Source organism: Lactuca saligna, chromosome 8 (assembly GCF_052625555.1).
Source record: "Lactuca saligna cultivar CGN05327 chromosome 8, ASM5262555v1, whole genome shotgun sequence".
Taxonomy (NCBI): Eukaryota; Viridiplantae; Streptophyta; class Magnoliopsida; order Asterales; family Asteraceae; genus Lactuca; species Lactuca saligna.
The window spans coordinates 193979178-193993249 of record NC_136424.1 but is presented as its reverse complement, the minus strand read 5'-3'; positions in this window follow the sequence as shown (position 1 = coordinate 193993249).

The window sequence follows — 14072 nt, the reverse complement described above, 5'->3', positions numbered from 1 at the left end:
TTTGGTATAAGTATGAAAATAGGCTATGTTGATCTGTTAGATCTGTATTCCTGTGTCGAGTATGTTGCTATGGTTTAGTGATCTACTAGATATGTATTATGGTATTGAGTATGTTGTTATGTTGTAGTGACATGTAGATCGGTATTTTGGTATGTAGGATATTGCTATGCTATAGTGTACTCATGAATTTGTATGTTATTCGTACTTACTGGTTATCATTTGGTAGAGTGCCCTAGGGACTGTCTGTGCTTATGTAGGATAGCCTATGATCTCTTGGTTTAAGTTGTCTTGCTTGTTTCTTATTTGGTTGTGGCTCTAGAGTAGGATCATTTGTCCGAGTGGTCGTCTCACCTCTGGCTACTTATTGTTGTGCACTTCATGGAGGTTAGCTGGTAGTAGGATTGTGTATTGGGAGAGGACTAGTAGGCGGTAGTGAGTTGTATTTTTGTTGTTTGACTATTTTATGTGCCTACTTGATCCTTGTTGGTTATATGTTGACATATGGTGTTGGTGGGTTGAGGTGGTCCTGCTTTGTGTTCTTGGCCAAGATACCTTGTGAGGGCCGCCTGTAAGCTGAAAGCACAGAGGCTTAGGAGTAGTGGTTGGGTTGAGGATGTAGGCTAACAAACCCTAGTATTCCATCCCGGATAGACTGAAGGCCTGCGAGGCGGTCCAGTTAGGCTGAAGGCCAAAGAATAGCAGTTATGCATGCTTGTATATTTATCGTATGGGGTATTTTGGGGGAATCTCATTAAGGTTTATGCTTAACCAGTTGTTAATGGTTTCAGTATCATCGGTGATTGTGAGAAGGCGAAGGCAGGATTGTACACACTCATTAGCAACATTGAAGATTCAGTGTTTTCTATGATATTCTGATTTTTAATAAATTTAATTTGGAATAGATGGTTTTCTTAAGTAATGGATTAATAAATTGGAAAGTTTTAACTTAATAAAAATGAAAATTTTTGGTTGTGAAAATGGGACGTTACATTTACCTACATTAGAAGGTAATAGTGCCTTGTTAAGTGCCAGGTAAACAAGTGAGTTAGAATTCACTCATTGGTGTGTCAACTCGTCTTCCACCTAAGCCAATACTTCATGCATGCAATTACATCCACCAACCCAACAATTACCCTTAGATCCCAAGGTAGTGTCGATGGTGGGGCACCAAGCACTAGAACAAACACATGTGGGGTTTAAGTTAGCCAATTCCACTAGTTATTACCTTATTTTCACAAACACTACCTCGACCAGAACCCTAAATTCTTGCAATGACAGGTCCACTACCTCCTTCACCGACACCATAAATTCCCGAGAGTTTCTCAACTACACTGACCTACATTACATTGTCTGCGATTACGGGGAGTAGATTTATGCGCTTAAGATTGAGATGCAGAGGAACAAAGAGCAGCTCACACAAGATTTTATTATGTGTCGTGTTGATGACATCAGTCTCTAGCACACGTTAGAAGACAATGACATGAAGCTTAAAGTTGTAGTTGTGGTGATGGGCGGCATGATAGTGGCCATGCTCGGGATGATGGTGGTTGTGCCCAAATTCGTTATGAAGCTTAGATGAAGTGTTAGGGGTAGATTACATATATATATATATATATATATATATATATATATATATATATATATATATATATATATATATATATATATATGGTAGGGGTTGTTTTTACGTTCTTGTTTTTTTTTGGTGGTATGTTTGGATGAAATGAAATGTCATGTGTTTCTGATAGACATTTTGTATCTAATATTGCAATGGATAATGGAAAAAGACCTGAGTTGATCTCAGGCATTGTGTATCTAGTATTTTGGTTTTTGAACTGTTATAATTTTCATTGTCCTAACATGCAAATGGGGAAGACGCAACTCATTTTTCGGGTTAGTGAAACCCACGTATCTTGCACAATAAGGATATTTTTGTCCTTTCACCCAAATAAAGTCTGTAAAAAGGAATTTCTTAGTGAAAAGGATCTCAATTACATTTGTTTTCTCCTTCAATGAACTCACGTCTGAGATCCAAGAAAAGCGACAAGATGAAGATGGATTGTGGGTGTGGAAGTCCTGCAATAATTCAAACTTCACGCACTGATACTAGCCCCGGAAGGTCGTTTTATGCATGTACAAACAAGGTAAAATGTAGTGTTCTATTTTTATCCCTAGTTTCACAGTCATTTTCCAAATGTAACCTAACTTTCAGAATCAGGGAGCCCGATCAAGTTTTATTTTTTGGGTTGATGAAGTAAAGTGCAACAATGAATCAATGATTATTAGTGTACTGATAAGGTCGAAGAAGATTATCGAATCAGAAGTCTTGAAGTTAAATTTGTTTCATTAAGGTGTTTAAGCTATTAGCTAAATTGGTATATTCTTGTAATTACAAACAAAGTCCTTTTGGGGTTACCCTCATAACTAGAACTTGGTTAGAATGATATTTGTAAAAAGTGGATAATTTATTTAATTATTATATGATTAATAAACTAATTAGAAATTATGAGGAATTTATTTATTAATATATTAATTAGAAATAGATAATTGATAAGTTAATTTATTATGAGATTAATAAATTAATATGAGATCAATGGTTAAATAACTGATTTGTTAATTTATAGGGTTAATAAATAAATATGAAATCAATTAGAATTGATTAATATTAATTAGAATTAATCTGGAATTAACTCAGGTGAATTAATTAAAGGTAAAAATGGTGAATTGTAATTATTCAATAGTTGAACAAAAGAGGCAATTCTAGAACCATCCAAGGAAGGATGGCTTATGGGGTATCCAGAAGCCTCTTGGATGCATATAAGGAAAAGATTTGGATTGGGATTAAATCCAATCAAATATTTCTTTGTCCCTAAGTTACCTAAACTATAAATAGGATCCCTTCAGCTATGATTTTCATTGTTATTCTTTCCTAGAAGTATATGAATGAAATTTCCTTCTCCTCGTCTCTCCTTAATTGTCTTCTACCTCTAGGGTTCGGGTGTGAGCCATTAGAGGCCTCATCCTGGTGGTGCTAGCTTTCCAAGCTCATCAAAGGAAGAATTGAAGTATCTTTTTACTACAACAAATCAAAGGTATGTTACCCTAATTCTAGTATTGATTAGATTACATTAGGGTTAATCTAGTTTTGTTGTTAATAGTATGTTAAATTCACATTATATGACATAGATCCTGTAACGCCCCATTCTAAGAATAATGATTCATGGATCCTCGGGATCAAGAGTAAGGGCGTGTTGGTCCTTTAAGGGTAGTGGGTTGTACACAAGAAGGTTTCGGACTGGTATATGTTGATAGAAGCATAAGGCTTCTCTCCACCTTCGCGTGGATATAAAGTTCGTCGAAAATGGACTTAAAATAAAGGAGTTATAACATTTTGAAGATATTGTCATTTATGGCCTTAATAGGAAAAGTTGATGAGGAAAGCCATGCATGAGAATGGGTCACGTCGGTTACACCCAGTGTAGGCTGGGTTACGCCCAAGGTAATCAGGTAAATGAATGCGGGTCTGTGGGGGCGTACGGCCAGCGTACTGGATGCACGGCCAGCGTACGTCTAGAGTCTTTAAACCGTAATTTGAGGGTGAGCCACTATATATAGAAAATTATGGCTTCGACCCTAGATCCCATATCAGTCTGCCTAGCCTCAAAAGAAACCCTAGAACGTTCCAACCATCATTTCTAGAGATCTTGGCCTTAGAAAGCTCATCTTGATGGTTTAAACTTGAAAGCGGAAAAGAGGGAGTTGTCAAAGAAGAAGTTGAGTGGCTGGAGCTGGTAGATCTGGAAAGGCATCATCTTCTAGAGCCCTTTTGAGGTAAAAAGTCTCTAGCTTGACAATCATATTGTGAAGATCTATGTGTTGTGAAGTTTTGACACCATTCTTGTCCCAAAAACCTCATCTTGATGCATGATTCGACCTGGTCGAGATTAGCTATCCTTTCAGACCTTAGGAGAAGTCTTGAGTAAGAAAAATGTGGTCCCAAGGGCTTTGGTTGTCTCATATGTGATATAAGTAGGTCTTAATGGATTAAGACCTTGGATTAAGAGCTTTATGGACGTCCCAGGTAATAAAGTTTGAGACTTTATGAAACCTAGACATATTTGGCCTATGGATTTGAAGTTTGGCCTTAAGAGGTTAAGCCATTAAGAACTTATATGGATTTGTTGATCAACGAAGTTACGCCCCGCATATATGATAGTACGCCCAACGTAGTGGGTATGTGTCCCGATTCATATCCGCGAGCATGGATGTACGCCCAGCGTACTCCCTCTGTTGGGTTTTTAATTTTAGGCCTTACTTGATTGGGCTGTCTATGGGCTAGTAAAGCTTGGGCCTTAAATGAATAGTATGGATGGAGTATTTTGGGCCCAGTAATTATTATGGACCTTGGATGTAGGCCCGTTTGTAGACGTGGGCCCAATTTAGTAAATTAGGCCAATATTGGGCTTTGTATGAGAATTTGACTTTGGGCCTTGGCCTAATAAGAGGATGATGGAATTGATGAGTGTTGTGGGCCTTAGTCATGGACCAGATTGTGTTAAGGGTAAATTGGTTAATTTACCCTTGGAAGGATATTCTGGATGGACTAATGGTTATTTTCTGCTATGTTGGCTAATTCGGGATTTTCGGTGAGTCGGTGATTCAGAAGTCTGCTTTTCAGTTCAAGTTTCGGAAGTGGAGAGGTGAGTTATCCTCACTATATCGACAGGGTCTAAGGCACAAAGGTCGGCCCTTTATCGAATTGTAATCCGGGTATCGTTGTTATGATTATTGCTTGTTATGTTTGCATCCTGGTAGTTAGGGTGGTATATATTAGAGACCCAGTTAGGTCGGTATCCTGATTAGGATGATAATATGTTATGTGATCTACTCGATTAGTTTGTTTGCATGTGAACTGTTATATGATTGTATGTTTATGTGCACATGGTTGTTGAACTGGAGTTGGGTTGAGGTGGGTCCTGCTTTGTGCTGTAGGCCAACATTCCCAGGGTGGACCGGTTATCCCGAAGGCCCAGGGAGCGGTCCGGATAAGCTGTAGGCCCCACGAGGGCGGACTAGACATGCCGAGGCTCGGAGAGTGGACCAGGCCGACTGAAGGCCCGATGCGGGCGGACCAGTCATACTGCATACTCAGAGAGTGGACCAGGTGGGTTGAAGGCCCGGTGCGGGTAGACCAACCACACTGCAGACTCGATGGATATGGCTAGACTCGGAGGGTAGACCAGGTGGACTGAAGGCCCGATGCGGCAGACCAGTCACACAGTAGACCCGAGGTGCATGGATGTTCTATGTTCTGTTATGATATGGCTTGTTATGTGTATGGTATATGTGGTTGGTATTTTGGGGGTATCTCACTAATCTTTCGGGCTTACGATTGTGGTTTAAATGTTTCAGGTACTTTAGGAGACCGGTGGCAAGGCAAAGGCATGATCGTACCGCTCCTCATGTTTATGTTTTATGATATGGTTCTGGGAAGACTCTGATAATAATTGTATTGAAACCCTTTTTGTAATAACTTTATGAAATTGGGTTGTTTTTGAAAAATTTAAATTGGTTGGAATTTTTATGGTCGTTACAAGTTGGTATCAAAGCCTTGGTTTCAGAGAATTGGAGGAACATTCGTGTGAATCCGGTCTCAAATGAAAGAGAGTTTTCAAAATGAGAATTTAAAATGGTTTTCAAAATGAATGAAGGAGGACGCGGAGGTACGATCAGCTGGAGCCAGTAAGTAGCCCCAAAATACCTTGCAAATTATTTTTTTATGTGATATGATAGAACAGCATGCTAGTACTAGGCTAGGCATCTTCAGGAATTACATGATAGAGTTGCTTGATTTATGATGCCTGCTAGCCTAGGGTTTCTTTCTGTATGAGATTTCCAGTGTTTCTCTAGGAGTGAGGGTTGAGTGCTTGTTATGCATGTTCTTCTCTAGGGTGTTTTGGTGACACTTGATATAAATATGGGTAGGTGTGAAAGGTAGTATGGGCCCGTACTACTGAAAGCACATGACCCATACACATATCAAGGAAGTCACAACCCCTAGGGCTGGGTTCAGAGTCGGTTTCCGGGTTAATGGGACATTTCTGATGTTTGCGGTGTTTTTTAGTATGGTGGTTACGAGGCATGCTGGGAGTAGATCCGGGTCGGGATCAGGGGCGGGAGAGGGCAGTCAGGGTGGATCAGCACCACCCGAGGTTATCAGTCAGATGAGCAAAGACGAGTTGGATGCTAGGATTCGTGAGATCCTACATGATCAGGTTGCTGCTATGTTCCGGGCCGAGTTGTCGGAGCTGTTTGGGTCGATCAAGACCGCCATGGTCGAGTATTTTGATGAGCACTATGCAGCTCTTACAGAGACGGTTTCCGCGGCAGCTACAGCGGCTGTAGAAGCGGCAGGGGGACGAGTCGATAGAGGTTTTCAGTATCGGGACTTCGATAATAGGAAGCCCCCTACCTTCGATGGGGTTCAGGATCCGATTGTTGCTATGTGATGGTTGTCAGATGTGGAGGGATGTTTCTTTACACGTTTATGCCTTGCTGATCAGAGGGTAAGGTGCGCTCTGAACCTTTTGAGGCTCGGGGCGAAGGATTGGTGGAGGTTGACCATGGGATCGTATTCTGATGTGCAACGAGCTGCGGTTTCTTGGGATCAGTTCAGAGAGATGTTCAGTACTCATTATGTTACTCGGGTTGAGAGGGAGAGATTAGCTCAGGAGTTCCTGGAGCTGAAGTAGGATTCCGAGTCGGTGACGGAGATCGCCAGGATGTTCACTGAGAGGGTGATGTTTTGCCTTGAGTTCGCTTCTGAGCAGGCTCAGATGTCCCGATATTTGAGTATGCTGAAGAGGGATATCATGCAGTTTGTGTCTACGCAGAGGTGCGAGACATTGTTGGAGTTGCAGGAAGCCTCTAGGCGGCGGGAATTGGATATCGAGTTACAGTTGAGAGAGCAAAGGCAGGCTCCGGTATAGTCGCAGTCGGCGCCGAAATGGTCCAAGACCGTTGATTTCAGTTTGAGCAGTCATGGCAGCCGCACTTGTGGGAAGTGCGGGAAGGGTCACACCGGAGTTTGTAGGTCTGGAGGTGTGTGCCGCAAGTACGGGAGAGAGGGGCATTATGCGAGGGATTGTCGTCAGTCAGCCCCGGTTCAGGATATGAGGATTTGTTACCAGTATCACCAGGTTAGTCACATGAGGGCCAACTGTCCACAACTTTCTGCAGGACCGGTGCAGGCTCTAACACTGGCCACTTTGAGGATTATCGGTGGAAGTCAAGGTGGAGCAGAGCCCCCAAGGACTCTGGGTCGTGCTTTTCAGCTTATAGCAGAGGAGGTCAGGGCAGAGCCAGATTCGGTTGCGGGTATGTTTCCTTCTTGATATCTTGTTATCTTATGGTTGTTATGAAGTATTATATCTGCTAGTCTTGTTCACATAATTTATGGTATTGCATTCGTTCGAATTTTCGGGTTTATAGTATTATTGAGGAATCGGTTAGTATCCAAGGGATTGATGGTTAGAATTTGGTTGTATGGTCTTGTTGTTGAGTATAGAATTCATGATGTGAGAAGTGTTCAGCTGGGAGTCGGACTCCTTTGGGATTCGAGATGTACAATGTCGGGAGAGCGGTTTATGAAGGTTTCTCGTTCAGAGGAAAGCAGTTTATGGATAAGGAAGGTTTGGTATTGAGATGATTGTTCTAGGCCGGACGAGTCACCGGTATTTGGAGTTCAGTGTTCTAAGTGGGGGAGAGTTGGAAAATTTTAAGGAGGATCGACAAGTATTTGAGTTTGATTAGCTGTTTGGAAGTCGGCGGTGTTTCAATCAGCCAAGAGTGTGGGCTGGTATGTGAAAGTGACAGACTAGTGGGGGCAGGAAGCAGACCATGGATTTAGGGTAGATAATGTTTGATGTTAGGCCTGGGTTAGGCCATGGAGAGGATTCCAGAATCGGAATGGAGTTAGAGTTCGGAACCCCTTGAGGGCTAGAACAATATGTTCGGGAGAGAGTCACCGGAAGGATATTTCGGGATGAGATACGATAGTCTGATCGGTCTGGGGAGATTGAAGGCCTGTGGGTGTACCAGTCAGTCTAAAGGCTCAGAGAACGGTGTAGACAGGCTGAAGGCCCTGGGGGGGGGGGGTAGTCTAGACATGCTGAAGGTTTTGAGAGTGGTCCAGATTGGCTGAAGGCCCACAAAGGCGGTCTAGTCATGCTGAAGACTCGGTGGGTGTTGATAGATCTTTATAAGGAGATGGATTGAGTATGCTGCGATGCAATGGAAACCAGTAGGTCTGGCCTTGGGTATTGATCATGTTAGTGGGAGGCGGTGCATGGACTCGAGAGTCCTTGCGGGCAGAATCAGAATAGGTGAAGTTTGAGAATAGCAGTTGCTCTACATGGATCGTGTAAAGTGGAGTTTAGCTCAGTGGCACGCGCAGGTGCGTAAGAGTTGTTGAGTGAATTTCCTGGAAGGGAAAAGGTATGTAGCTACGGCAGGAGCGTGGTTCCTCCGTTAGGAAGGGAAGTGGAGTAAATGGATGACCGTCATGCCTCGGTCGTATTTCCAGCCCCTTGGAAAAGGGAGGAAGTTAGTGGCTCCAGATTGGAGATTTGGAGCGAAGGAAGGTAAGATAGTAGGTTATCAAACTTGGGAGTAATTTGGACATCTGCTAGGGGCGGTATAAAATATTTCAATCGGAGGCAAAGGACCTGGAGACCACGATAGGGAAGATGCAGTAGTAAGGTTGCAAGAACCTGAGTTGATGGGTAATCGAAATTTGTAGTGCAGGGGTTGTTCGGAAGTTGTATTGCCGCAGGCTTCGAGGACGAAGCCTAATTTAAGTGGGGGAGAATTGTAATGCCCCGTTCTAAGAATAATGATTCATGGATCCTCAGGATCAAGAGTAAGGGCGTGTTGATCCTTTAAGGGTTGTGGGTTGTACTTGAGAAGGTTTCGGACAGGTGTATGTTGATAGAAGCATAAGTTATCTCGCCACCTTCGCGTGGATATAAAGTTCGTCGGAAATAGGCTTAAAATCAAGGAGTTATGACATTTTGAAGATATTGTCATTTATGGCCTTAATGAGAAAAGTTGATGAGGAAAGCCATGCATGAGAATGGGTCACGCCGGGTACGCCCAGTGTAGGCTGGGTTACACCCATCATAATCAGGTAAATGAACACGAGTCTGTAGGGGGCGTACGCCCAACGTACGTCTAGAGTCTTTAAACCCTAATTTGAGGGTGAGCATCTATATATAGAATATTATGACTTCGACCCTGGCTCCCATATCAGCCTCCCTAGCCTCAGAAGAAACCCTAGAACGTTCCAACCTTCATTTCTATAGATATTGGCCTTGGAAAGCTCATCTTGGTGGTTTAAATTGAAAGAGGAAAATAGGGAGTTGTCAAAGAAGAAGTTGAGTGGCTGGAGCTTGTAGATCTGGAAAGGCATCATCTTCTAGAGCCCTTTTGAGGTAAAAAGTCTCTAGCTTGTCAATTATATTGTGTAGATCTATGTGTTGTGAAGTTTTGACACCATTCTTGTCCTAAAATCCTCATCTTGATGCATGATTCGAGTTGGTCGAGATTAAATGTCCTTTCAGGCCCTAGGAGAGGTCTTAAGTAAGCAAAATGCGGTCCCAAGGGCTTTGGTTGTCTCATATGTGATATAAGTAGGTCTTAATGGATTAAGACCTTGGATTAAGAGCTCTATGGACATCCCAGGTAATAAAGTTTGAGACTTTATGAAACCTAGACATATTTGGCCTATGGATCTGAAGTTTGGGCTTAAGAGCTTAAGCCATTAAGAACTTATATGGATTTGTTGATCAATGAAGTTACACCCCGCGTATATGATAGTACGCCCAGCTTAGTGAGTATGTGTCTTGATTCCTGTCCGCGAGCATGGATGTACGCCCAGCGTACCAAGAGGGGTACGCCCAATGTACTCCCTCTGTTGAGTTTTTAATTTTGTGCCTTACTTGATTGGGCTGTCTATGGGCTAATAAAGCTTGGGCCTTGACTGAATAGTATGGATGGAGTATTTTGGGTCCAGTAATTATTATCGACCTTGGATGTAGGCCCGTTTGTAGAGGTGGGCCCAATTTAGTAAATTGGGCCAATATTGGGCTTTGTATGAGAATTTGACTTTGAGCCTTGGCCCAATAAGTGGATGATGGACTTGATGAGTGTTGTGGGCCTTAGTCATGAACCAGATTCTGTTAAGGATAAATTGGTTAATTTACCCTTGGAAGGATATTGTGCTTGGACTAATGGTTATTTTCTGCTATGTTGGCTAGTTCGGGATTTTCGGTGAGTCGGTGATTCAGAAGTCTGCTTTTCAGTTCAAGTTTCGGAAGTTGCGAGGTGAGTTATCCTCACTATATTGACAGGTTCTAAGGCACCAAGGTCGGCCATTTATCGGATTGTAATCCGGGTATCGTTGTTATGATTATTGCTTGTTATGTTTTCATCCTAGTAGTTAGGGTGGTATATGTTAGAGACCCGATTAGGTCGATATCCTGATTAGGATGATAATATGTTATGTGATCTGCTCGATCAGTTTGTTTGGATGTGAACTATTATATTATTATATGTTTATGTGCACATGGTTGTTGGACTGGGGTTGGGTTGAGGCGGACCCTGCTTTATGCTGTAGGCCAACATTCCCAGGGCAGACCGGTTATCCCGAAGGCCCAGCGAGCGGTCCGGATAGGCTATAGGCCCCACGAGGGCGGACCAGACGTGCTGAGGCTCGAAGAGTGGACTAGGCCAAATGAAGGCCCGGTGCAGGCGGACCAGTCATACAGTATACTCAGAGAGTGGACCAGGTGGGTTAAAGGTCCGGTGCGGGCGGACCAACCACACTGCAGACTCGATGGATATGGCTAGACTCGGAGGGTAGACCAGGTGGACTGAAGGCCCGATGCGGCAGACCAGTCACACAGTAGACCCGAAGTGCATGGTTGTTCTATGTTCTATTATGATATGGCTTGTTATGTGTATGGTATATGTGGTTGGTATTTTAGGGGTATCTCACTAAGCTTTCGGGCTTACAGTTGTGGTTTAAATGTTTCAGCTACTTCAGGAGACCGTGGCAAGGCAAAGGCGTGATCGTACTGCTCCTCATGTTTATGTTTTATGATATGGTTCTAGGAAGACTCTGATAAATAATTGTATTGAAAACCTTTTTGTAATAACTTTATGACATTGGGTTGTTTTTGAAAATTTTAAATTGGTTGGAATTTTTATGGTCATTACAGATCCTTTTGGTTTCATGTGTCCTTAAGTGTTAAGTGAAATTTCACAAACACATTAGTTTTATAACGTATAAAGCCCATCAGAAGTTGATCTTTCTTTGTATTTTGTTTTTTTTGGGTTTAACTATCTACATGTTGTAAGAAAATGTATTTGGGTTTCAAGTATCAACAGTTTGTAGTTGAATTTGCATTTTATGGATGGACAACTTGTAATATTATCCTTAATTTGATGTTCTAATTAAAAGATAATCTGCAATTGTAAGGGTATAATTATGCTATCCTATGTCATTACCCTTAATGTAGTGTTCTTAATCGTTGTGCACTGTATGGTCACAAGCATAAAGCTAGGGCTTACCATTGAATTACTTAAAGTACGTTGCTATATACCATCTTCACATTGTTTACAATTATTGTACATGTGTCGATTAAGAATACAAGGACCACATGTTCCCTTAAAGCACAAGGATCCCATGTTACTTTAAATGGTAGAACTACATATATCATGCATGTTCATAACAATTTTTATTAATCGAACAACCCATGACAAAAGTTTCTTAAACATACAAACTAACTTGAAACTAACCAACTATTTTCAAACCAAAATAATACAAACGAAAGCTAACAAGTACATGAAAATACAAATCCAAACATAACACGCCAACATTAAACACATCCTTGTCATTAAGGTCTTGTGGGTTTGCACTAGTATCGAATTTCTTATCCTTTCCCTTAACCTTCTTAGCAAGTTTCATCTTGATGATTCTCTCATTTGTTTTTCTTTTACCACATACTTTTCCTCCTTTATCTCTTTCAGGAACTACCTTTGGTCCACTACTTCCTTCACCATCCTCACCCTTATTCCTTATTGTTGTTTTCCTTTTGGTGACCTTTAGTTTTGTGGGCCTTTGAACCTGTGGCCTTTCCATTTGAGGATAAGTAACCTTGTTGTGTCCTACTTATTTACAGACACTACATATTATTTTTTTCCCACCTTACATATAGTGTGTATTCGAAGATTTTTTGATGCATCTCTTCTTATTTTTACGTTTGGTCAAGTTAGCATTCTTATCTTCAATGGTAGAAGAGGTGGTATGAAGTCAGTAGTTGACTGCATATTGCTACCATTCAACCCATGTATTTGGTACTTATAAGTGTTGTTGTATAAGGAACCATAGTATATTAGATCCACATAAGTGCCAACATCTCTATTCAAATATGAGATAGTAGCAACTGAATGCACGCGTCCATACTTATTAAGTTGCCACACTCTACAAGTACAAATCTTCTTATCCAAGTCAACATCATAGGACTCTACTAGGTTTCTTATTTCGAATTGGTTTATACCACTTGGTAAAATCTGCCAATACCTATTTGATATAGAACATAAGTGAGTATCTAATTACAATTAGGAGTGTAAAGATTAGAAAGTACCTTTGAGTTCTTTTCAATTTATTGAGTAGAAGTGTAATTGTTGGGAAAGATTTGTAATCAGGCGATGAACTACCTTTGATGCTTAAATTGAATAGCCGCTCCATAACATATAATCTAATCTCCTCTAACATCATGATGATTGGCTTTTTCCTTGCATCCTAAATGACAATATGAAAGCTCTCAGATAATCCATTCTCCACTGCATCACACATCATTTCCTCTTGAAAGAATGCTTTACTCCAAGAGTTGGGGTGTGTTTCCATAATGTATGCAAAGGTTACATGGTTAAGAAATTCAATCTCCTTCATGGTAGCATTGAAGAAAGGCTCAATGGATACCTTTCTTTCCTTCCAAAACATTTTCTGATAGTGTACACTAGTGAATCTTTTGCTAAAGTTGACAACAATATGCCTTGCACACTGCCTATGTTCAGTAGTAGGCAGTACTTCTTTGACAGCCTCTAACAGCCCCAATTAAAGAATGGTAATATGTAAGAGAAAATGAAACCTAAAGGTATAATATTTAAGAGTAGAAAGTAATGAACATACCTTATGCTGATATGGCATCAATGTTATACCAAAACCATTATCCAGTTGAAGGTCATATTTATGATTTTCCAGGAACCATTTCCAATTTTCTTTGTTTTCTACACATACAATTGGCCATGTAATTGGGAAAATGTGATTATTAGCATCAATTCCTACAACACGTATTAACTCTCCAGTACATAAACCCTTTAAGAAACACCCATCCAAATTTATACTCTTCTACAGCTCCCTCTCCACCCTTGCTTTAGGCCAGGAAAAAAAAATGTAAAACTTGCTAAAATAATTCTTAACATCTAACATACAATTGACATCCATTTTGACTATTGAACCCATATTTGATCTTATCTTCTCATCATATGATCAAAGCTTTGCATAGTGCTCCGATAATGTTCCTTTAATAAGTTCAATTACATTCTTCTTTGCTCTTCTACACTTCCGCATACTCACATCAATACCAAATTTATCTTTAACCTCTTCCCTAACCAGCTTAACACTAAATTTTTGTTTATGTAATAATTATATGGTGTAATGACTACCTATACATGAATAGTTAACAATTTAACCTAATTTGAATTTTCTTGCATAGTTATGCTCATTTATGAGACTCTTAATGTGGAAAGACTTTTCTTCACTCATCCAAGAAGATCACATTTTAAATTTGCGCTACCCAGAACAACATTTCACTGGCAGTCTCATACTATCATATCTTTGTAGCATAATTGATAACCATTTTTAACAACATAGTTACATATCATATGTTTCATTTGTTTAGGACTATAAAATCTCATACCTAATACATGTTTCTACTGTTTCCATT